At 45.6% G+C, this 24,077-nt stretch overlaps 1 pseudogene; it reads right to left on the bottom strand.

Moving 5' to 3' along the window:
- Positions 1-730: 730 nt before the first annotated feature.
- LOC124989471 (3-hydroxyacyl-CoA dehydrogenase type-2-like) lies at positions 731-22,522 on the bottom strand (annotated as a pseudogene).
- Between the last annotated feature and the right edge of the window lie 1,555 nt (positions 22,523-24,077).

A 24,077-nucleotide genomic window follows, 5' to 3' on the forward strand; every position in this document is an offset into this window, starting at 1 on the left:
GTACTATTACTCATTCATCTAAAAAAATATTTTAGTGATTCCAGGTCCTTTATATTTCTGTATGAATATCAGAAATTCCTAGTTAATCTCAATGCAAAAAAAATGCTGAAATTTTTATTGAGATTTTCTTGAATACGTGAACCAAAACGTTGGAAATGATGTGAACAAGACAGAGTCTCCGATTAGCAAAGTAGATCTTTCCATTTACTTATGTCTCATTTAATTTCTCTCAAATATCTTATGGTATTCAACTGAACAAATGTTCATCAGACTCATTTCTAAATATTTTATATTTTTAATATTATTGTTTATACTTGAACAATACACTTTGTTCAATTCTAGTACACAGAAATTGTGCTACAACAATTGATTTGTTATCAATCTTTTAACCATGCAAACTTGCTAAGCTCATATTATTTATAGGAATCTTTCTAAAGTTTTCAGTGGATTTTCCACACAAAGATCATGTTGTCCATGAATAAAGACAGTTCCACTTTTCTGATCTGGATGCCTTTTATTTCTTATTCTTACTATATTGCGTTGGCCAAAACCTCAAGTAAAATGTTGAAAAGAAGTGGCAAAAGTTGACATGCCTGTGTTTTTACGGATATTAGGGAGAGAACATTTGGTATTTTTCCATTAATATGATGCCAATCATGTTTTTTCTTTGTTTGTTTGGTTTTTGTAAGAAAATAGTTTACTAGGCACAGAGGATGACTGGCAAGCAAAGTCAGTAGTAGCCCAGGGGGAGGTGAGGCACAGCAGTGTTTATTTTCCCTGCCTTCTCCCTGCAAGGTTGCATGTGGGTGGCCCCATCCAGCAGATGACCTCCCCGTTGAGGAATGGGTTCTCGATTACGGTCTGCACCAGATGAGCATGCAGGGTCACCCAGTCGGCGGGGAAGGGCACCTAGCTGGCCAAGAAGTTGCTCACTTGCTCCAGAAGGCTGGTCAGCAGTGGGGTGCCAAACAGGCCTGGAGCAATGGTCATCGCCCCGCTGCCTATTGGAGCCAGATCTGAGCAATGGGCAATGTCGTGCCCACTGTGCCCCCTTTGGATGCAGAATGTGCAGCTTGTCCCACCTGGCCCTCACAGGCAGCCACACTGGCGGTCTTGATGATGACCCCACGTTGGCTTCCCTGGTCTGGCGCATTCTGGCTCATCTCACCAGCAACCAGGCGGATCACATGAAGGAACCCACAAGATCCACACTGAGAACTTTCTGGAAGTCCTCCAAGGTGGGGCCTGGTTCTTTTATACGTTGCATGCCTTCATGGCCACTGCATACCTGCACAGTTGACAGCCACATCCACACGGCCAAACCTCTCCTTTGCTGGAGTCAGGGCTGACTGCACATCCTTTTTGGAGGTCACGTTGGTTGGGGCAAACACGCAGCTCTTTCCTAACTTCTTGGCCTGGGCCTCATCACCTGAGTAGGGTGGGTCCAGAAGCACAGCAGTAACCTCTGCCTCACCAGTGGCTCTGTGGTGGCCAGACCAAGACCTGAGGCTCCTCCGGTTATTACTGCAACCAAGCCCTTCATGTTCCGACACGCCACAGCCACCTTGCTCAACCATGGGTTTTTATACTTGCACTTTATTCTGTAGAAATGATCTTGTCTTTACTATTATTATTGAAAGTTTGATTATACTGTGTCTTATTATACTTTTTTATTTTTTCTTTGTGCTTGGGTTTTGTTGAGAGTCTTAGATCTAAGAGTTTATAGTTTTATGATACTGGGATTTTTTTTTTTTTGCCATTATTTCTTCAAATTTTGTTCTGCTTACTCTTTTTTTCTATTTCCATTTTTCTTCCTCTGTCTCTTTTGGGGACCTTCAATTACATTTATAGTAAGATGCTTGAAACTATCCCACAGTTTACTCTTTCTTTGTTTTTATTTTTTTTTAATTTTATATGTTTGTTTTTTCAGTGTTCTTTTTTCTTTTTAAATTTTTTTATTTGTTATAATTAGCTGTACGTGACAGTAGAATGCATTTATACATTTTAATAGATCATACATAATGGAGTGTAATCTCTCATTTTCTGATTATACATATTGCAGGATCACATGGGTCATGCAGTCATACACGTACATGAAGTAACGACGTCTGTTTCACTCCACTATCCTTCCTACCCCATTTCCATTCCCCTTTCCCTCCCTTCACTCTCTTCTACCTAAAGTAACTCATTCCTCCATGTGTTTTATTTTGAAGTTTCAACTACTGTATCATTTTTAAATGTATAATCTGCCATTATTTTCAACCTGTGCATTCCTACCATAGATATTATTTTAATCTCTAGAAGTTTAATTAAAATATTTTTTTAAAAATTTACAGTCCATGCTTCTCAACTTCTTTTGAACAGTTTTAATAATTGCTTTAATGTCATTGTGTGATAATAGTATCTATATCAGTGCTAAGTTGATTTTAGTTGAGATTTTTCTACACAAAATAGAATAAATATCTATTTCTTTGCATGCCTATGAATTTTTAATTGGATGCTAGGCAGTGTGTATTTTATTTCAGAGGGTGATGAGTATTTTTTATGTCTTTACATATTCTTGAGCTTTGATCTGGAATGCAATTAAGTTATTCTTATGTTCCTTTGATCCTTTGAAATCTTGCTCTAAGACGTGTTGGGCAGGACTGGAACAGTGCTCCATCTTAGGCCAACTGTCCCCATGACCAAGGCAAGACCCTCATGAGGACATACCAAGTTCAGGGCAGCACGTGCAGCTACCTCGTCTGGCAGTTGGGGGCAGGCCCTGGCCCTGGCCCTGGATGAACCCTCTGGTGTACGCAGGCACTGCTCGGCTCTCCAGGGGAATCTGCTGGCGATGTCTGGAGGGCTCTCTCTGCAGCTCTTCTCTCCATTGCTCTGTCCTGTGAACTCTGGCCGCCTTGGACTCACAGACTCAGCTCTGGCTCCTCAATTCATGGGGCTGTCAGGTCCCATCTGCGCTGCTTCCCTCTGTTTTGAAGTCCAAAATGCTCCCACGATAGGGGCTTTGTCAGGGTCACCTTGTTCTCCGGGGTCTCTGAGGTCACTGCGCTGCTTGAATTTCAATGTTCTGGGAACGGCTGTTTCGTACATTTGTCAGGTTTGCGTGTTGCTTGGGTGGAAGGGTCGCTGGGTTGCTACCACCACGCCATCCTGAATACGAGTGTAAGACTCTTCTACTGGGTTTTTGGTTATGGTTATTTCTACTATTTAAATGGTTACCTCACTCTAGAGACTTTCAGATACATAGATTAATGGAAGTATTTACTCTTCTGAAGAAAAATAAAGCTAAGATACTTTAATACCAATTATCCCTTTCTGCTTTGTATGCTATATTATCATGCATATTTAATTCAATCTCGTCTATTATCTCTCCTAAGTAGTTATTATTGTTTATGCCACAGTTATTATATGTTTATGCAATAAATGTTTATTTATGCTTACCACATATATTTAACATTTTTATTTTTTAATTTTTTTGGTACTGAGGTTTTAACCCAGGGGCACTTAACCACTGAGCCTCATTTCCAGCCCTTTTTAAAAATATTTTGAGACAGGGTCTTGCTAAGCTCCTGGGACCATCCTCAAACTCACAATCTGCCTTTGTCAGCCGCCTGAGTTGCTGGGAGTATAGGCGTGCACCATGAGCCCAGTTTAACATTTTATTCTTTATTATTTCTTCTGTATTTTTTTCTCTTCTTACAGTGGCTTTTAGAAATATTTGTGAGTGGTCTTTCTGATTTGTTTTGTATAAAATCCTGTAAATGTCCTTACTTTATTCTCTCTCTCTTTTTTTTTTTTTCTTTGTGGTGCTGGGGATTGAACCCAGGTCCTTGTGCATGTGAGGCAAGCACCCTACCAACTGAGCTATCTCTCCAGCCCTGCCATCACTTTTGAAAGATAATTTCACTGGCTAGGTATCTATTAAAACTATTCTGATTGTGCTTTCTGACTCTGGGTGCCCTGGGTCTTCCTCTTTTAAAATTTCGCTCTTGCTGAGGAGGCTGCCCTTGGGAAGTTCTCCGCTTTCTGCAGAGTTGGAGGGTGGGGATCAGACTGGGCACGCGTTTTCCTTCTGGGCTCTGATCGGCTGCTAGAGTGCAGGACCCGGCGGCTCTCGAGGAAGGCCCTAGCCTGTTAATCTTTCCTGATTCACACTTTCACATTTCTCTAGCCCTTGAAAGTTTTCTTTGTTGTCTTGGCATCAAAACAGGACATTTAAAGAGATGTTTAAACAAAATAATTTGGGGCCAATTTAAGTTTGTTGTTTTTTTTTAATCAAGACAAAGTTTCAGGTTTGGGGAGATAGCTCAGTTGGTAGAGTGCTTGCCTTGCAAGCACAAGGTCCCTGGGTTCAAATCTCCAGCACCACAAAAAAAAAAAAAAAAAGACAAAGTTTCTGGAAACCTGATCTGCTTTCTTAATAGAAGAGGCATGATGGGCAGGATTTGTGGCTTCTGTCGGTGTACGGATTTGTTTGCCCTGTTAGACTGTGATCTATACCTAGTGTGGGACTGTATTTTAGTTGCTTTAAAGCCCCTGGACCCAGCTTATTGCCTAACCTGGAGCAGACGTCAGTGAGAGCATGTAAGGCAGGAGCCTGCAACTGAGCTTCCTCCCCAGCCCTGCACTTGAGTTTGGAAGAGTCTGCAAAGGCAAGCAAGGTTGGAGCGACTTTGGAGGAGTGCAAATCCAGGTGTTGAAGCTCGGAGCAGATGTAATGCACAAGTAGAAACAGAGCGGTCCGGGCACAGAAACCGTCAGGTGGATCCGAAAGAGAAGTTTAGGAAACGTTGTGGAGGGAAAGGTCCGGAGAAAGGTGAGGGCGGGAGGATGGCCAGATGGCAGACGGGCATCTCCAAGCCCTGGGAAGAAGAGGGGAGATGGAGGCGGCAGGGCTAAAGCAGGAAGGAGACTTTCTCACATGGCAGATCTTTAGTCAGAGCCGATGAAAGAGCTGAGGAGAGCGAGAAACCAAAGTAGAGGAAGCATGAGTAATGGATGGAAGAGGTTCAGGGAGGAGGTAAGAAAAACATGGATGAAGCATGTAGCCACTGGAAGGGTCAGCTTCCAAAGGGAGGAGGGAGAGCGCATGGAAATATCGTTCAGTCCCAAGCAAGAGGCAGGGTGGAGGGAGATCTCATTTTACCTAATGGAAACTATGTTCTCCTGTGTTACTGTATTTCCCAAGGAGCACATAAAAAAAGGATTAGGAGCAGCTGGAATGTTGGTAAAGGGACATGAAGCTGCATCCTGAAATAACCTAATTGGAAGAGCTACATGAGAATTTATAGCAATAGATAGCCAAGGTAGACTCATTTGGAAAGAGTAACAAAGAGAAAAGATTTGGGGAATCAGCCTGCAGGATCCAAAAGAAAACATCATCTGTGCTCTTCCAATCTTCACTTCATGTCCCGGCCGAGAGGTGCAGAGCCTCGGTCGGTATGCTATTACCTAGTGTGATCACAACACGGGTGACTACAGGTGTGCTCGGAGCGGGAATTGGTATACAGGGAAAATCCCTGATGCTCCCCTGAGGCCAGAGCAGAAGCACCCCTGTCCCTCCAGCTAGAGGGCACATGAGTCGCGACCATGTCCGGATGGGTTTTCTTAGCTTTGCAGTCCCAGCGAGTTTCAGGATACAGGGAAACTTCGCTACATGCTACCACATCTATTGAGGTGCTAAATCATGTCATGCAAAATGTACCAAGAATTCCCGGATGGATCAGACCCAAAGGACTCTCTCGCAATTAGAGTTTGCTACTGACTTCACTGAGATTTCAGATGTAATTGAAATTTGAACTTATTTTTACTGACACTTAAAATTTTATACAATGTTCAAGCCCCATAATGTTCAAGGTAAGCAGGCATTCTAGGACTCACTGACGAGCTAGTGTCCGTGTTTAGAGGCCCTCTTCTACCCTTAGAGCTCCGCAATTGATTGCTGTAGATAGAAAATAAATCCCCAGCCCCTGAATATCCACCTACTGAGTCACTGAAAGGCAATGACCCAACACAAACATTATGCTAAAAGATGAAACTAAGAAGCCAAGATCAAATGGAAAATGTTCTTTCCAAAATGAAACACTTGCTGCGGGAAAGCCTGGGGTGTCAAACCTGAACCTGAGAAGAGCTTGGCTCTGAAATCTTGGCTCCAGTGTGTGTCTGTGACTCTCTGGGTGGCTCCATGGGACGTTCCATCCAAAAGTGTGCACGAGGAACCAGCTGCAACCCGGGATGTGGGGCTCTGAGGGCAGTGTTATTCTCCAGTCCTCCCAGGTCACCATCACCTAGCTTCCTCTGCCCAGCACCAGGGGCAGAGACCGAGCTGCCCTCCATGGGCCCCTTAACTATCAAGAGTCCCAGCCAAGAAACACTTGCTGCTACCCTCATGTTCAATTGCAAGGCAGGTCCTGGGCCCATTTGCTCTCAGCATTACCGACTAGTACTTACGCTGATGACCCTGTTAGTACATGACGGAGCGGCGGCCTGGCGAACTCCTCCTTGGCAATGCCAGCGTTACTACAGGACCCCTGCAGGACCCTCACAGGAGGGTAAGGGCTGCAGCAGGGAGTAACCTGGGGGAAAGCCAGTCCTGGTTGAAAGGGGTCCTGAATTCCGTATTTGAATGATATTGAGCAGGTACTCTGCACTGAGCACTGTGCCTGCTGTTGTCAGGTGCAGTCTCTCTTTCAGCCCTCCCCACACCAGCAACAAGTGAGGAAAGGAGCTCGAAGGGGCAATAACTCACCCCCAGGAGATCACAAGCCATTTCTACTAGAACTGCAAGTAATTTCCTGCTCAAGAAACTCCCGCAGTCTCTAACAGGTCCGGAGTGGAATCTCAGGACTCCACCATGCTCTGCAGGGGCCTGACCTCCTCTGGCCCTGCTTCCCATCTCTGGCCAGAGGGACTCCCTGCTGTTCTTGGGCACAGCAAGCTTGTCCACACACAGCATCTCTGCCTGACCTGGACCTGCCACCTGGAAATCTCTTCCCCAGAAGCCTGTGGTCTCCCATCCCCCGTCCTGCATGCAGGAGCACACACCACCCAGGTCACCCTGGCCCCTGTGCCCTGTGGTCTCCCAGTCCCCCGTCCTGCATGCAGCAGCACACACCGTCCTGGGTTGTCCTGCTTCATTTGCCTTTTGAGAGCTTTCCCTTCACATTTTATTATTTTCTCATATTGCATCATATCATATCTTACTGTTTCCTACTGCCACGCAAATAAACTCTGGATGGGAGCTATTTACATTATGGATGCTTAGAATAGCTCTGGCCCTCACAGGTACTCAAGAAATGTCCAATATGTGAACACATTAGATAATCGCTTTCCCCTCTCTGGCTCTGTGCACCACTTTGATGCAATAATATTGTTTCTACTTGGTGCTGATGCTTATTGGAGGCTCCTTACATTTGAGACACAAGTTAAATGTCTTGTAAATATCTTTAAATTTAATTTTCACAAGCTGACAAAGGAATATGAGTGAGAATTGTCATTTTTATTCTGATTTTACTGATGGCAGGCCATGCTCAAAAAAATGACATAGTGCATCAGAGAACTTTGCCTCGTTGGAATTTGAATGAGGTATGGCTGGCATACCACTACTCACAACCACTACTGTAGGGAACCAGTGTGTCAGCTCTACCCATGTGCAGATGAGGAAATTGAGACCCATGTCAGTCTAGAGAAAAGGGAACAGAGTAAGATCCAGATCTTTCACTTTCTTACATGTAGCATCAGCCTGTGACCAATACGGAATTTGTAGGAGAACATCACCACCGGATACAGAAGGAAAATGTTTTTGTCTCGTGACAGAATGAATCAAGACAGCACACGGGTGGCATGTGCAGAGGGCAGCATGTGCGAGCTCACACAGGGAAGGCGGGCGGACAGCACCCTGCGAAGGCTGGCATTACCCCCAGTGTCTATGAGAGACTGGTGCCACGTGGCTGTTAGGGCCTCAGGGCAGACTTCTCATCCAGTGCCCGCCCTGTCAGTAAGCCTCGAAGACGTGACCCAGAAAATGGGGAGTGCAGCCCAGCACTGCTCTTCATGAAGGGTCCCCATCCAGACATGTGTGTTCCCAGGTGCTTGACAAATTTCAGTATGTCCACTGAGACATTCCATCACCTGTAAGGGCAGCGAGCATCAAAAAAATGAAATGTCACTACCAAACAGAGACATAAACAACAGAAAGCAACTGAATGGACAGAGGTGCAGGCACACTTAGGTACTCGAATGCTTGGACTCAGGTGTGTTGCTCTAAAATTTGAGTTGTCCATTGGGAGGCTCCCAGCCGGCCTTTTTACCCATTACCCACCAACGTGTCAAAAGCCACACTTGTCATTTCTCTGTGTTCTCTCTTGGAGGTACACTAAACCAAATCAAAAGGATAGAGAGGTAAGCATGCACGATGAGAAAGGGACTGGAGAGGAGGCGGCCACAGAAAAGCACACAGAAACCAGAAATTTAGGAAGAATAGACATGCATTAACTGATTTAAAGAACAGAGAAAACCATGTGCTTGGAATGTAGCCCTGGGTTCCTTTCCCAGCATCGCGAAAGAGGAGGAGGAGGATGACGATAAAACTAGCTAAGTGTGTGGAAGGGAGACAGGTGGGGTGGGGAGAAAGACCAGGAGAAACGTGTCAGGCATGCGCAGGGCTGGGGATCAGAAGAAAGAGCGAAGACTGAACTGTGAAGCACGTAGACCTCCAGATGTTCAGGCCAGACTTCTGAGGCCAGTCTCCAGCAGATGACTGGCGTATGGACAAGGTCACCCAGGTGGGCTCTAGATTTGGAGACATCAGACTCAAGCAGAGGCAGGAGAGAGAGAATGTGAGTCGCCTTTCTGAAAGAGGACTGAACACCCGTCTAGGAGCTGACCCGTCTCCCTTCTGTTCCGTGCCTCTGCTAAGTCCAGTCTGCCCAGTCCAATGGTGCCCACTCCCGGGGCCCATCATTGGACACTCCACCCTCCATGTGAAAGACTTTGTTCTAGGAAGGAAACCCAGAAACACAGGAAGAGACAAGTAACACTACTTGGAAATTCCCCAACAAAATGTCCTAGAGCTCAGAGGGTCCCCTGGATGAGGACAGCCTAGGAGGAGCCTTGGTCCTCCTCAGAGGCATGGTCTTAGTGCTCTTCTGAACAGGGCTGGACAGATATCACCACCAGACAGTCAGGGTCACCACCTGTCCTCTCTTGTCTCAGGAGGACTGGAAACATGGGCCCACTTTCACACAGTCCTTGCCAGCCAAGCTCTGGGTTAGATTCAACAACCAGAGACCTCCCGGTCCCAGTGGCTGGGAGACCATGGCTGTATGTGAGAGCCGGCCAGTGGGTAGGTTTGGCTGAGATGTGACAGTGGCCTCTGGATCTCTCATGGGAACCACCCACTCAGTGCCGGAGGGAGCTGCAGTTCCTCGTGCCAGCTCCCTTGCCCTTGATCTTCTCACCTTACAGTGAGTTTTACACACCTCGCCCCTGTATTGATTAACCACTCTGCCTATAGCACCTACAGTACTTTTAGAATCCAAGAGCAGTTCTCATGTGGCAGGTAAATAGGAATGAGCACCTTAGTTAGAGCATGTGCGTGTGTGTGTGCGCGCGCGCGCGTGTTAGTGGGGACCTGGAGATAACCCAAGCATTTGCCACTAGAGGAATTCAGAAGTTGAACTCCCTGGACACGGCAGAGCACAGAAGCACAATCAGCTGCGACTACAAACTGCACACATACAAACCCCTGGCGAGACCACCCAGACCTTGGAGGATTAGTGGGAACAGGAGACGAAATGAGGTCGCGGGTGCGCTGCATTTACCTGAATGAAAATACACACAGGGGAAGCAGCACTGCGCATTCTACATGAGACCTGCAGCGTCTGCACGGCATGTGCGTGTCTAGGGAGGAGACGCGTCAGGCTCAGGTGTGGATGAAGACCGGGCGAGAAAGCGTCGTGAGTGCACGCCTCCGTGGACAGAGGAGCGAGGGCCCGGTGATCCGACCCGAGACGCTTACGACGGTGCAGTGGAAACCCTATTTGAGGTCGTGAATCTGGATCTTTCCTGGGCCCGCACGTGCGACACAGCATGTCCTCATGATGCTGGGCATCAGGCCACTCCTCCAGGTCAGTCGGTGACCCAGAGGGTACGCAGCTGGCAGTCCGCGGAGTGCCGCGTTGCCACACTATGGCGCTGGGTGGTGTGGGTGTACTAATGTATTTCAGTGCGCGCTCCGTGCGGTGGTCCATCAGGACACGCTGTGAGGCACGTGTAGACATCTGTGCCGTCCACAGAGGGTCGGGTCCAGGGCTGAGCACCGACCATGGAGTGCCTGTGGCAGCGGCCCGAAGAGCAGGGGCAGGGGGCAGCATTTTTGCCCGTGAGCTCCGTTACGACGGCTATTTCATTTAATTATCCATTGCATTTCCCATGTCTGTAGGTGCTCTAGAAATTTTTATGTAACACAACTGAATTAAAATCTACCTAAATCCACCCATAGAGTTTGGGTCCCCAGAGAAAATTTCCCTAACGTGACAAAAGTCATGAAAATCCTCAGATCTCCCTTTTCAGTGCTGCCTGCATCAGAGATACAAAGTGAGCAGTGAGGAGCTGGGTCTCGGTGGCTCTGGGTTTGACAACCTCAGTGTCAGGAATGGGGACAGGAAGTGGGCCTTCAGTTTGCTCCTGGCCTGTGGCGTCTGCACCAGCTTTCAGAAGGAAGGCTCACTGGGCGTGCCAGGCGGGCTGTCGAACTTTGTCTCCAAGCCACACGCAAGACCTTAAGCAGTCATAGCTGTACTTCATGTATTTTAAAGAATATTAATCTTACACTGAAAATGATCCAGAACTTTAGATAATTAGGGAATACCACTGATTGTTTAGGAAAATCAAGTCACTGCACAGGAAGGATCTTTGTAAAACTGGCGTTGAGTGACACAAGTTGTCAGTTATAACAAAGGTTAAGACACGTAGAGAGCGTGTACGTATTTACATTTACTTACACACACATATATAAATATAAAATTCATGAACTTGACCCAGAGAACATTTGCTCTTATAAACAGCTTTATTGCTTAATTTGCAATTAGGTCTTGCTTGCCTGTGTGTGGCATTAACATAAATTGATAGAGAGAAGCACCAGGTGCATTCAATTAAAAGAGCTTTAAGGAGAGGTATCATGTTTTACCACTAGGTTGCATTTTTAAAATACATTTAACAGGTTTATTCCAATGTCAGGGTTGCAATAAATGAAAGTCAAGCTGACTGAAAACAGACATGTCTCCAAGGTTAACGTTCCTGCCTCCTGATTTCCATCACCAACTTTGAAGCTGTCCAGTCATCCATGTGCAGACCTTGCCAAAGCCTTGGCACATGCCGGCAGGGCAGTTGCTCTTCTCTGTGCAATACAAAGGCCAACACTTATTGTTTCACTTTGGAATCTTACTAGTCTGAATCAAGCTAGCCACAGAACAGCAAATGCAAAGGGCCAATCATCTCCACCACTGTATGTGGATGTACCAGGGGCAACAGAGACACTAAGAAAAGCATGAGCTACCTGGGGAAATATCTTGTCCTTTTTCACCTTTGCCTTGCTGGCTCTTGGCATGGAGGAGGAAGCCCTAGGACATGCCCTGAACAGCATGCATCAGAGATGCATTAGAGAATGATACAGTGCAAGTATATTTAGACTTTTCCAAAGCTATGAAAAGTTTATGAAGCAGCTTAAAGTTGGAAACTCAGGCACAGAGGGAAAATGAGATATGCTTGGCTCTAGATACTTGATTTCTGTGCAGCTTCAATACTGATTCAGTTGCTGCTAATACTTTCCTGGAAGATTATTCATTTACATGCAACAGTATACAAGTTGTATTCTTAAAATGTCTCAGGAAATATAAATAGATACATACACGCATTTTACCTCTTGCATAAATATAAAAATTAACTTCCAGGACAAACTTTTACATGAGATGTCTAGGACCTTCATGGTATTTTTTCTCTCAATATTTCCACTTGGTCACATATTCAAAGTCTAAAATTTAGCATACTGTCTACTACAGACTGATTGTTTATGTTCCTCCCAAATTCAAATATTCAAACCTAATTTCCAATGGGATGGAATGTGGAGATTGGGTATTTGGGAAGTGAACAGGATTAAAAGACACTTACAAAGGACACCAGGAGAGCTCCCTTAGCCCTGGACAACATGTGAGGACATGTCCAGCAGAAAGATTATGAATCAGGAAGCCGGCCCTCACCAGATTCCTAATCTACTGGTGCCTCAGCCTTGGAGTCACCAGTTTCCAGAACTGTGAGAAATAGACTTCTGCTATTTATGAAAGATCCAGTTTGTTATTTTGTTGTAGCAGCTCCACATGACTAAGATGATGTGTCTAGTCCTGAGACTCACTAACAGAAGATTCAGAGACTATGTCTTTAAGGCATATGATGTGGTGAGTCTATAGATAAGTTAACAAAACCCTTGTATTTCCTGTCCATTTGAATATTATTTTTTCCTTAAGAAAAATCCCAAATGTTGCCACATTCCAAAGGTCTTCCCTGGCATTCTTGTCAGAATCTGCTTTGAATTTTCTAATTATTTCATGCATAGACTCCCGTCCTAACTAATGTGTGAACTGTTAGGTAGAGGAGTATTCAAGGTCTTATAATTCCCCGACACCTATGTAAAACATGAGAAAGCCATGCTTTGACACATTCCCGTTCTCATCTAACACATAGCAAATAGTAGATAAAACATACAAGATACAATTAAATAATGTATACGTCCTAAATGAATTGATAAACTATAAACAGAATGAAATAAATAATATTAAAAGAAACTAACACTTTATGTCACTCAACATCTGGGCTTGGACATTCCATGGGGCAGGAAGGAGCAAGATCCCTCCCATGCAGAGGGAACTAGAGTTGGTCTCCCTGTTGGTCAGATGGTAGGCCATAGGTCAGAGTGGGATTTCCTGAGGCTGCAAAGGAGGCTGGAACAAGCCCTGGCTTCTCACCCTGAGTGAGTCAACAGTTACAACACTGCCCCTCACAGAGGCATGGAGACCTTGGGCAGGTGAGCCTTGGGCCAAGCCACCAGCAGGAGATGAAATCATGACAGATTAGATTAAAATAAGAGAAAAATACCCATAATGGTTTTAAAATAAATATGCTTAGAATGTCTGAAGGGATAGTGAAATGAATGAATCCAAGAAAGGAACAAGAATTTATGAACAAAAACAGATATAAAAGAAATAATGAAAGGTGTATTAAAAAAAATAGAGATTCTTAAGGAGAAAGCTTTTATTATTGAAATAATCATTGGGGTAACCTTGAAGTCAGACCCAACCAAAGAATAAATAAATAAATAGGACTACAGTTCTGAGAAGTTTTGCAGAATGTAACACTGTCATTAGAGTCTGAGAACATGGCAATAGGTGGAGAGGATTTTACATACTTAGGTGGGTGTTCTGAAGCAAGCCCGCCAGCAAACGTGTGAGAGGCCATATTTGAAAACAAAGATACTGCAGAATTGGGGACAGACATACGTTCTGAACCAGTCTCCACAACCGTCAATCACGGTACACGAGAGTCAGTCTGCACTCACACACTCCTTGGCGAAACTGGAAGGTATGAAAGGATAGAGGAGACAGCAGCCGTGCTACTTCAAAGGGAAGGGCCACTGCACCTCTGGCAGATGTCCTGGCAGCAATGGTGGACTCTGGAAGGTGATGCACTCACCCTCCCCACTCCTGAAGGATGTGACTGAAAGCATGGATCACATGCCTGAGAATGCACTGCTTTTTTTTTTTTTATTGTAAACAAATGAGATACATGTTGTTTCTCTGTACATGGCGTAAAGGCATACCATTTGTGTAATCACACATTTACATAGGGTAATGTTGTTTGATTCATTCTGTTATTTTTCCCTTCCCCCCACCCCTTCCACCCCTCTTTTCCCTCTATACAGTCCTTCCTTCCTCCATTCTTGCCCCCCTCCTTAATTCTGACCCTAACCCTAACCCTAACACTAACCCGTCCCACCCCCCATTATGTATCATCATCCGCTTATCAGCGAGATCATACATGCACTGCTTTTGAGTGAAGTTACAAGTCCTCTTTAGCTATCAGGTGCTCGGAGTATTTATCGACCACTCCACAACCTTGTCACAGCAATTTTCTAAATGATATGTTTCCTTTACCAAAAGTAAAGGAAAGAGGTAAGAAACAATAATTAATGGTAAAATACATGAATAAATTAAACAAACTAATTGGTTAAAAAAAAAAAAACTACATGTGATTTAAAAGAGAAAAATACAATCTAGACAACCATTAAAGGACCAAAGGGTTGGGGTTATTTTGAAGAAGCTGAAATCTTTAGATTTATTGAGGCAAATTTATAGTCCAGTATGTTTACTCAAGAATAGTTGCCGAATGAAGAAAATCACAGTCTCCAAATCAGCAAAGGGGGAAAACAAATAATAGTACTGCAGCGATGATAATGCTGACGAAGTTAACTTGGCCAACCCACAAGTACGTAGGAGAGCAGGTAAACCAAACACAAGAAGATGGTAGGCACAGCACTGACCACCTGATGTGAGAGTGGATGCTCAAATCTACCCCTGTACTGGTTACAAGATGGAGAACTAAGCAAAACAGCATAGACAAACTCAGAACTCTAACACCCAAATACTAATTGCAAAGACTACAGCATAGAATTTAAAGCAAAAGCGCTTGCTAAGGCAATTATTTCAGTCTAAGGAAATGAAGGTTGTATGGAAGCAGAAAAATATAACAATAAAGAATACATATGTGCTTAGCAATATAGCCCCAAAATTCATAAAACAGAAATGCACCTAAATTAGTGAAAATTGGCGACTCCATAAGCACCATGGATTTTGGTAAAATCCGACTGTATTTCTATCAGAAATAGATAAAGCGGATTTAAAATCAACAAGTGTATGGAAATGCTTAACATATATAAAGACAATATATAAATAAATTAGAAATAGATCACGTAGCAGAACATAAATGATGTTCCAACAATGTACAGAACATAGACCACTTGGTACAACTGTCGGTTAAAACATTCTGTGCTGATGCTACCTTCCCCGAATCACTGAGCTCTCTGCTGGGTGCTCTGTAAGTATGCAGATACCAGTTGGTGGCCTGAGACAGGGCTCTAAAGGAACATTGCATCTCAGATCTTGCTCTTTACAGTTTTCAGGCTAAAACTCCCTGTCAACTCATAGCACACTCATGAGGCAAAGAGAAGAAGAGAACATGAAAAAACTAAATGAAACCAAGTTTATCTTTCACAATGTAAAAATAACTGTACGGTTTCATTATTACATTTTTTCCATTATATTGAAAATGTGGGAAGTAGTTAAAATTAGCAAAAATAAAATCACAACTGCCTGAAATTGTAACTAATGACAGCCTTGTTAAGTCTCATTCATTATTAGCTTTAAGTGGTTGAGTTTAATATGAAGGCATTTTGTATGCACCTGTTCAATGGAAACCTTCATCAGCTTCACAGGTACTCAAAGGGGGTACATCATGGTTGGCCACCAGGAGAGAAGACGGTAGCTGGAGAAAAGCTTGGAATACATGCCACTTGAGTTTTCAGAGTTATAAATAGCCCTGAAAAGAAGAAAGGTTAATTATTTTTACATTGATTAGCTACTTTACCTATACTATTTACTTTGGAGAGAGATGTCTAGGTCAATATCGTTCAATGTGTTTTTAGCATCGTTTTACCTTTATAAATCACATGCCAGTCACAGGTCCTGAATGTGATCATTGTGCTACCCAGCACTACTTCATTCTAAAACTCCAGGCTCACTCAGACTCCTTCAGACAAATGGTTTTCAACTCGAGGAGGTCTTGCATTGGACTAAGCTTACGTTGTAACTGGAAAAACCCTGGGGACTCAAGCTGTTCCAGGGTGATGGTGGCTTTCTCCGCCTCTCCTGTGTGGGTATCACTGTGACTCTTGCGAGCGGATCTAGTTTTCTGTGTCTGCGTCATTCTTCTCTGAACCAGCTTCTGGGGTTGGCTACAGGTTTTTCTTCCCCAGGGATGATGCTTAGAGTAAAATGGGCAGTCAAATGGGGAGGGTAAGGCAGTGTAGCAAAGTGTTCTAGAAACTAATTGAGAAAGTAGATATAAAATTTTACCCAAGCGTACAGGATATGATATGTGCTTTAAAATGGCGGTTAGGGTCAACCACTCTGTCACAGTTCTGTTCGCATGACATATTCTCATCAGGGAGAGACATTGACAAGCAAATAGAGTATGGACTTCTGTCTGATTTTGCAAAGCAAAGACTCTAAGACTCTATCCTAAATGTTTTACTTCTATATTTCAGTTTGGCAAGTAACAAAAATACTTCCTTTCCCAAGAAGGTTTATATCGTGAAAAGTGACTTAGAGAAGCAAGTGATCAGGAGGACACTGTTGGAAAAGCTGCCCTCTGGGTTATGGGACTCCTCACCCAGATACCAGAAGTGTGTCCTCACCTCCATCCTTGGGAGGAGGACGCGCTGCCGCTGAGAGGCTCCGGCTGGCTCAGCAAAGGCACGCTGAATTTCCTCTGCTCTCCTCTTCTCGTGCGTGGTCTCTGGCCCATGCGCTATGAGTTTTGGGGATTATACAAGAGCACTCAACTCACTAGAGCCTTTATTTAGTTCACTAAGTAATACATGTTTCCTAGCACAGAACAACTGAAACTGTTCTGGAGAGTAAATACTTCTTTCACTGTGTTTAAAGAGAGCAAGCTATCATCTAACTGAATCTGAGGTGAGGACTGAAAGAGACTACCCACGGGTACAGATGCCCAGGAGTAAAAATCAACTGAAAAGTTAAAGGCATTTTCCAATAATGAAATAGGGAAAACTTGATTAATCAGAATTACTGTCCATCATCAAAATGCCGTTTTCATTAATTCAAAGTTAGACCTTTTCATTCAAAATCCCACCCTGTTCATTAGCATCCACATTGGTGATGACTTCCTTAAGAGAGAACTGCACAAATTACCTATTTCTGAAGCTTAATAATTTGGTAATTATTTTGAAAGTTGGCAAGCTATGCAAGAAGGTGAGTAAGAGACAGATGATGTTATATCATCAAAAACCTTAATGTATGTGCCTGAAAACTTTGGTAATTTTAAGCACTTATATCTGAACCCTTATAATAGTAAAAAACAGAAATGGGAATTGTAAGTCTGGGTTCCATATTTGCTTGCAGATGTGGCTTTGCTGTTATCATGTCTCCCAAAACTGTTTTTATTGTGTGACCAATATAGTCCCTTTGCAAAAGGGAAGAAAAATATTATGTTTATAATAAAACTCAGAGCCAGAATAAATAATTTGTACAAAAAAAACAACAGTAACAAGAGAAAATGTGGATTGCAATATTTAAAAAAATAATAAAGAAAGAGAAGGGAGATTTGCCTTTTAACCAAATAGGGCTAATGGCCAATGGTAACTGGACGCTTCACAGGCACCAGGCACCAAGGCAACACAGCCGCCCCTATTACTTCCAACAGCCTTCTCTCAAACAGGTCCAAAACTATTCAGATTGGAGGTAAAGAATTAGGTTTCATGCAGGCTTATAAGTCACCAGTGCTATGTATTTTGTCCAATTCTTTTACTCAGAATTTTGAGCATTTTTAAGTCACTAAATTGCACTTTAAAAATTTTGGAGACCTCGGGCATGGCCATCTAATTGTGTAATTACTATGTAAATCCACCTTGTTATATGTACCTGATCCCCAATGATTACTCACCAGCATTAATAATTTCTATTTGTTTAAACTTTTATATATATATATATATATATGAAATAATTTACATATTTTCCTGTGGCAGGCCTGTATAGATATCACCGTGCAAGATTAGAAAAAATATTCACATTATTGAAACACTTTATTTATAAACTCTTCCTCAAAGAGTAAATTTTAAATCTTTTAATTTCCAAGTCAGTGTAATGAAACATAATTTTTTGTTGCCAGCCACAATAAGTTTGTTGTCGTTCACTTCAGAGTTAGCAATTTCCTTCCATGGCCACTGAATCAGTGGTCTGGCAAACAATTTTGATCACTATCATCTCCGCTTTTGCACACCATTCAGCATTTACAGCAAGCTGATGAGACCACGTTGCTAGCACACATATATACTTCTCAGAAAAACTAATCCTAACCCTCATCTGGTCCATCATCAGAGTCGGCTACAGATCTGACTATTCAAATGGATGATGGTACACCTCTCCTAGGGAATATCCTTAAGTTACCCCAGCGCTTCCGGGACATCCCCTCTGACAGCAAACTTCTCTCTCTTATAGTTCCCTTGGATTACAGAAATCCCTGAGGTTTTAAAACATTAGGCTAAGTGAACACCGATAAAATGTAGAGTTGACAAAATATGGAGGTACTAGACTTGCTGTGAATTTAAAAATTAAAATAAAATTGAGGCCATTGTGGTGGCTCACAACACTGCAATCTCAGTGAGTCAGGAGGCTGAGGCAGGAGGATCAAAAGTTCAAGGCCAGTGCAAATTATCAAGACCCTTTTCAAAATACAAAATAAAAATGGCTGGGGATGTAACTCAGTGGTAAAATACCCCTGGGTTCAATCTCCAAAACAAATACAAAAAAAAAAGAAGGAAAGAAAAGAAAAAGGTGGATTTTCTACCCATGATGGGGGTGCAGCTTGTTTTCTGTATAAATATATCTCCTAGAACATTCTGAAAGAGTAAAGCCTTGCTTTCAAATATCAACCAATGCAGAAACACTTCTACTGTATACACCCAGAGGCATTTAATATTTTTAATGAAAACAAAAGCACACAGAAAATAATTACATTTCTTTAAAATCACAGTTTAAAGCGAACTAATTGAATTTAAAAGTAAACAAGAAAATATCAATTAGATATCTATTTACTCTCCTGTATAATTACATTGTTTTACTGCCCATGTTTCATAATTGTTACCAAGCAGTTTCTAAATCCCATCATTAGTTTTCCAGGAAAGAAACTGGAAAGTGTTATGTGTTGGTCTCCTAGGTGTTGTTTTGATAGGTACTCGGCTGCTCAAATTGTCTTCTTTGGAAACAGGTGTACTCAGTACACTGGAGTTTTAAATCATCCTGACCTATTAAAAGCATTTGCCCTCATGGAGATCTGGTTTTTAAAAGTCAATCATTGAAATTGTTCATGAGTACTTTGTTCTGAACTAACCATGAACACCTTAGTCGACTTTTTGTCACCATGATCAAAATACCTGACAAGAACAATTCAGAGGAGGAAAGATTTGTTTTGGTTCACAGTTTCAGAGTCCTCAGAGCATGGAGAGCTGGCTCCAATGCTCTGGGCCTGAGGTTAGGAAGAACATCATGGTGGAAGGGTGTGGCAGAGGAAGTCTGCTCTGCTCACGGTGGGAGACTGGCCAGGGAGAACATAAAAACTCCCAGGGACTCCCCGGCCCCCCACACCCAGCAATGTGCTTACTCCAACCCTGCAGTGGTCCATCCAGCTATCCATGCACTAATCCACTGAAGAGGTCAGAGTCCTCATGACCCAACTGTTGCCTAACAGGTCCACCTCTGAACACTGCTGCATTGGGAACCAGGCCTTACACACGTGAGCCCTCGGGAAACGTTCCAGATCCAAACCCACTGTCCTACTCTCATCACTTTGAGTCAAGTGACAAAAATTTTTTTGACAATGACTTCAAAAACAAGTTGGTTTCAAAGGTTTAAGAAGCCGGGGTCACCACACCTGCATCATGGAGAATTCAGGTATCAAAGGCATGAGGCAGCCATGAATGCAGTCTCTAGTAAACTCTAAGTGCATCCTCTTATGGCCCAGCCTTCCTCCTGTTTCCCCTTTCTGAAATAAGTTACCGTGAGGCGAGAAGTGAAGTTGAAGAACGTTACTTTTCAAAATCACATTTCCAAGTAACAAGAAATTTGAGGTCTCTATCATACAGAAGAAGGGCTGGATATGCAACTCTGTATGTAATATGTCCTTTGGCTGGTGGGGCTATTTCTTCACTCTCAATGCCCTTATTCATGACTCTACTCCTTTTGATATATCTTTTCTCTCATTTAGCCTAAAGATAATAACTGGCTAGTCCTGTCTTTCATAAAATTCTACTTCACAGTCACTAGTACATCATAAACCATCTGGCCCAGTGTCTGGACTTTCAGGTCCATGATGCCATTAATATGTGTAACAGTCCTGAAAGAAATCTAGGTATTACTCTAAACATCTCAACACCATGCAGCAGAGCTCTGAAAGATGACATTTGCCCTCAGCCTCAAAAGGCAGGTAAACAGGTACAGGATGCCAGAATTCTTTCTACGCTCTCTTCTACCCCTGCTTCCTTAGGTCTGCCCTAACAGCCACTCTGCGCTGCTTTCTGGTGTTTATAAAGGACACATCTTTAAGCATCTGAGGACTAGTTTGCATTGCCCTGTAATGAAGTGTCTGCTTCGAAGGTAAACACCTGCATGCCAGCCTTTATCCCTGTCTTTGTGTCTCAGCTCAGCGGTGGGAGATCTGCTGGGAATGATACTCCTTGCCTATCAGAATCACATTGCCCCCTGTAGATCTAGAGCATTCCCTGCTGGGCCTTCCTGCCTTCGTCTCCTACCGTACCTTTCATTTGGTTTCAGACAGGTTTGGGTCACTCGCTCTAGCCCTCAGAGCCACAGCCCAGTTAAAACCCTCCTGGCTGCTTACCCCTGAGGTTCGTCCCCCGCCAGGATGCCTGGCTTGTTTTGCTGCTGCTGCTGCTAGTTGCCTGGGGTCACACTCACCTTGAGTGGTTGGGTCTCAGGTCTGGTCCTTCTTCAGACTGACCTGATGACATAACTATATGCCACTCCCAGACACAGAGTCGAGCCAGACTCCTTCCCACCTGCAAGACCTTCGTGCACCCTCTACTCAGTGGTGCGGCACATTCGGGATCTGAGGAAAGGGAAAAAACACACTCAGCAAGACTTCCACTTACAGAAATTCCAAGTTCCTTCCTTAACTGCCTGTGGGCTCCTATATTCTACAGCCACTAAGCATGGATAGTTTTCTGGAAATTCAGAGGAGGAAATGTGTCATAATTTTGTAGCCAACTGTGGGTCTGAGAGGAGCTTGCTGGTTCACGGTTGATGTTATTTATTTACTAAAGCTATAGATACTTGTGGGTCAGAGAGACGTTCTAAGAAGATGACTTACCATAAAAGCTAAAAGAAATTGTTTAGACTCAGCCAAGGATGCCATTTTTGTTCCAACTGTGAGGACAACTTATCTCTCTTTGCCCACAGCAGGTCTCTCTGATCTAAAGGTAAAATGGCTGATCCAACCTAGCAAACCAAAACAAAATTTGAGTTGCCCAGAAATGGGTGAATGATTCCACTGATTACATTAGGAAAGGATATCTGTCCAGTTAAACACAGGATTAGTATGAAAAGGTCTTTCTCATAAAAGTCAAAGAGCCCTGAGTACTGTGAGGATAAATATGGGAGTCCTCAGAGTGCATGCTCACAGCTGGTACCCCCACCCCCAAAATAAAAATAAAAATAATTTTGAAAAACGTGTTAAGGTTTACCGGAACTGCAGTGGGACTGAAACTCTCATTCATAGCCTTAGAATAAGCCTATATCTGAAGAAACTTCTCTTAAAAAGGTCTCTCAACTGAGAATGTGCTTTTTAGTCTGCAGTCCCGAGGAAAACGGTGTGGCCAACAGGTCTGACGGGCCAGACCTCTTCCTAAGGCAGGCGCAAGGAGCCCAGTTTTCTTCTCTGTGGAAGACAGTTTGCCAGGCCCTGTTAGGCCACACAGCCACGTGTTGCACATATTTGTGTAATAAAGGAAATTTCCAGGTCAGGCAGGAAATTTCAATAATTCTGGCTTGTCACCATCACGGTCTTGCTGTATACTTTCGGTGACCCTGAAAACCTGGCAATGTTAGAGTTTGGTCACCAAATGATGTGCCCTCAGTACAGATCCAGCCCTCGGTCAGACTTCCACCCTGTTCTTGAACCCTGGTCCCCAAGGAAGTCACAAGACGGTTGAAACCACTGACCCAGGCGGACATTCCATCGCGGCTCCTGTTTCCTGCAGTGCACAGGTGCCCACCGGGACCCCGCAAGGTGCCCCTACGCTGTGGCAAGTTTCATGGAGATATGTGCTCATGTGTCACTGTTTCTTCCCACGTGGTCCCAGCGGTGGCTTCGCAGGCCACTCTGGCACACAGGCAGCTGCGCGGTGGTCGCAGCGCCAGGGCCCAGAGAGCCGGCCGAGGCTCCTACGCACAACCGCCCCGGCCGTCTGGAGCGCTCTGCTTCTGCGACCACGGCGTCCGAGCTGGGCCAACTGTCCTCAGCGCTCGGAGGCAATGCCCGCTCGGCGCCGGAACCCTGCGCCTGGGCGTTGCGGCGCCCTCGAGGCCTCGCGCGGGCTCAGTGGCCGCCCCGCAGCGCACCTGCCGCGTCGCCCAGCCGGTCCCGCCGCGCCCGCCATGTCGAGCTACAGCGGGCGCAAGTTCAAGACCGGGGACCTGGTGTTCGCCAAGCTGAAGGGCTACGCCCACTGGCCGGCCCGCGTGGAGCAGATGGCCGAGCCCAACCGCTACCAGGTGTTCTTCTTCGGGACCCACGAGACGGCCTTCCTGGGCCCCAAGCACCTCTTCCCGTACGAGGAGTCCAAGGAGAAGTTCGGCAAGCCCAACAAGCGGCGCGGCTTCAGCGAGGGGCTGTGGGAGATCGAGCACGACCCCATGGTCAAGGCCGCCGCGCAGCTGGCCGAGCCGCTGGGCCGCGCCGAGCAGCCCGAGCCCGCAGAGGGCGACGCGGGCCCCGGCCGCGCCGAGGCCTCCGAGCCGCCCGCCGAGGAGCCGCAGGGCCCGCCGCCCGGGCCGCCCAAGAGAAGCACGGCCGGCGCGCCCGAGGACGCCGCCAAACGGCCCCGGGAGGCCGCCCCCCGACGGCGCGGAGGCGGCCCGCGAGCGCGAGGCGGAGGCCGAGGTGGAGGTCGCGGCCCAGCGGGGCCCGCCCGAGCCGGAGCAGCCGGAGCAGGCGGCCGAGCCGCGGGCCGCCGCCCCGGGCGCAGGGGCTGGCGACGGCCTGTAGGCGCCGCGCCCAGGGGAGCCCTGCCCGGAGCCACCTGCGGCCCACGCACCGACCCCTTCCCCTCCCCGCCCGCCCCGCCCCACGCCCGGTCCCGGGAGAGGAACAGGCCACCTGCAGTCGGCAGGCCTCCGCTGGCACCCGCCTGGCCCAGCCTACGTGACCCAGGGCCCCTGCTCCCGGGACGCGACGCGGCCGCCACGTCCCGCGGCCTGCAACTGCCTCCCAGGCCTCGGCGCGACGAACGGACGGCTTCCACCTCGGGACACCGCTCTCCGCCCCCTGGCACTCTGGACCTCTGCCTCGGAATGGGGGTAGGAGTGGCAGGGCGGAGGATAAAGAGCAAGGGCTACGCCCAGGGACCTGCCCAGGGCAAGAAGGTGCCATCTCCCGGAGCGCCTGTCTCTCCACACTTGTTGTGGCGGTTTTAGGGACGCAGGGAAAGCGGGACAGCATTTAGGGGCGGGCGTCCCCTGCGCAGATCCTTTGGCTGGCCTAGAGAGTTCTAGGGAGTTGACCTTTTTTCCCATCAAAACATTTGGGGCTCCAGAGTCGTCTGCGAGGCCCGGGGACTGGACTTGGCCGCGCTTGGGTGGAGTGGTGAGAAATAACTGTCCTCGTTAGATCTCTGGGGTGGCTAATGAAGCCAGGGGCGACCTCTGGCTTCCTTTCCCATCTCCACAGCCTCAAGGCCACCCAGAGTTGTATCTATCACTCGGACATAGAAGAAAAGGCACACGCTTTAGGAAGCTTTTTAAATGAAAGTATTTTTTAGAACATTCGGAACTGCCCCCTGGGTGTGTCTCCATTCTGCTCCTGGATGTCCGGATGCCACCCCGTTTCTGAGAGAACTGGAGGCTCCCTTTTCGTCTGGGGCTCGCTGACTTTCTCTTTGTTGTTAGGGCTTTGGTGTTCCTTGTAGTGTTGTTTTCCATCAACATGCCCCTGCT

This window comes from Sciurus carolinensis, chromosome 7 (genome assembly GCF_902686445.1).
Source record: "Sciurus carolinensis chromosome 7, mSciCar1.2, whole genome shotgun sequence".
NCBI lineage: Eukaryota > Metazoa > Chordata > Mammalia > Rodentia > Sciuridae > Sciurus > Sciurus carolinensis.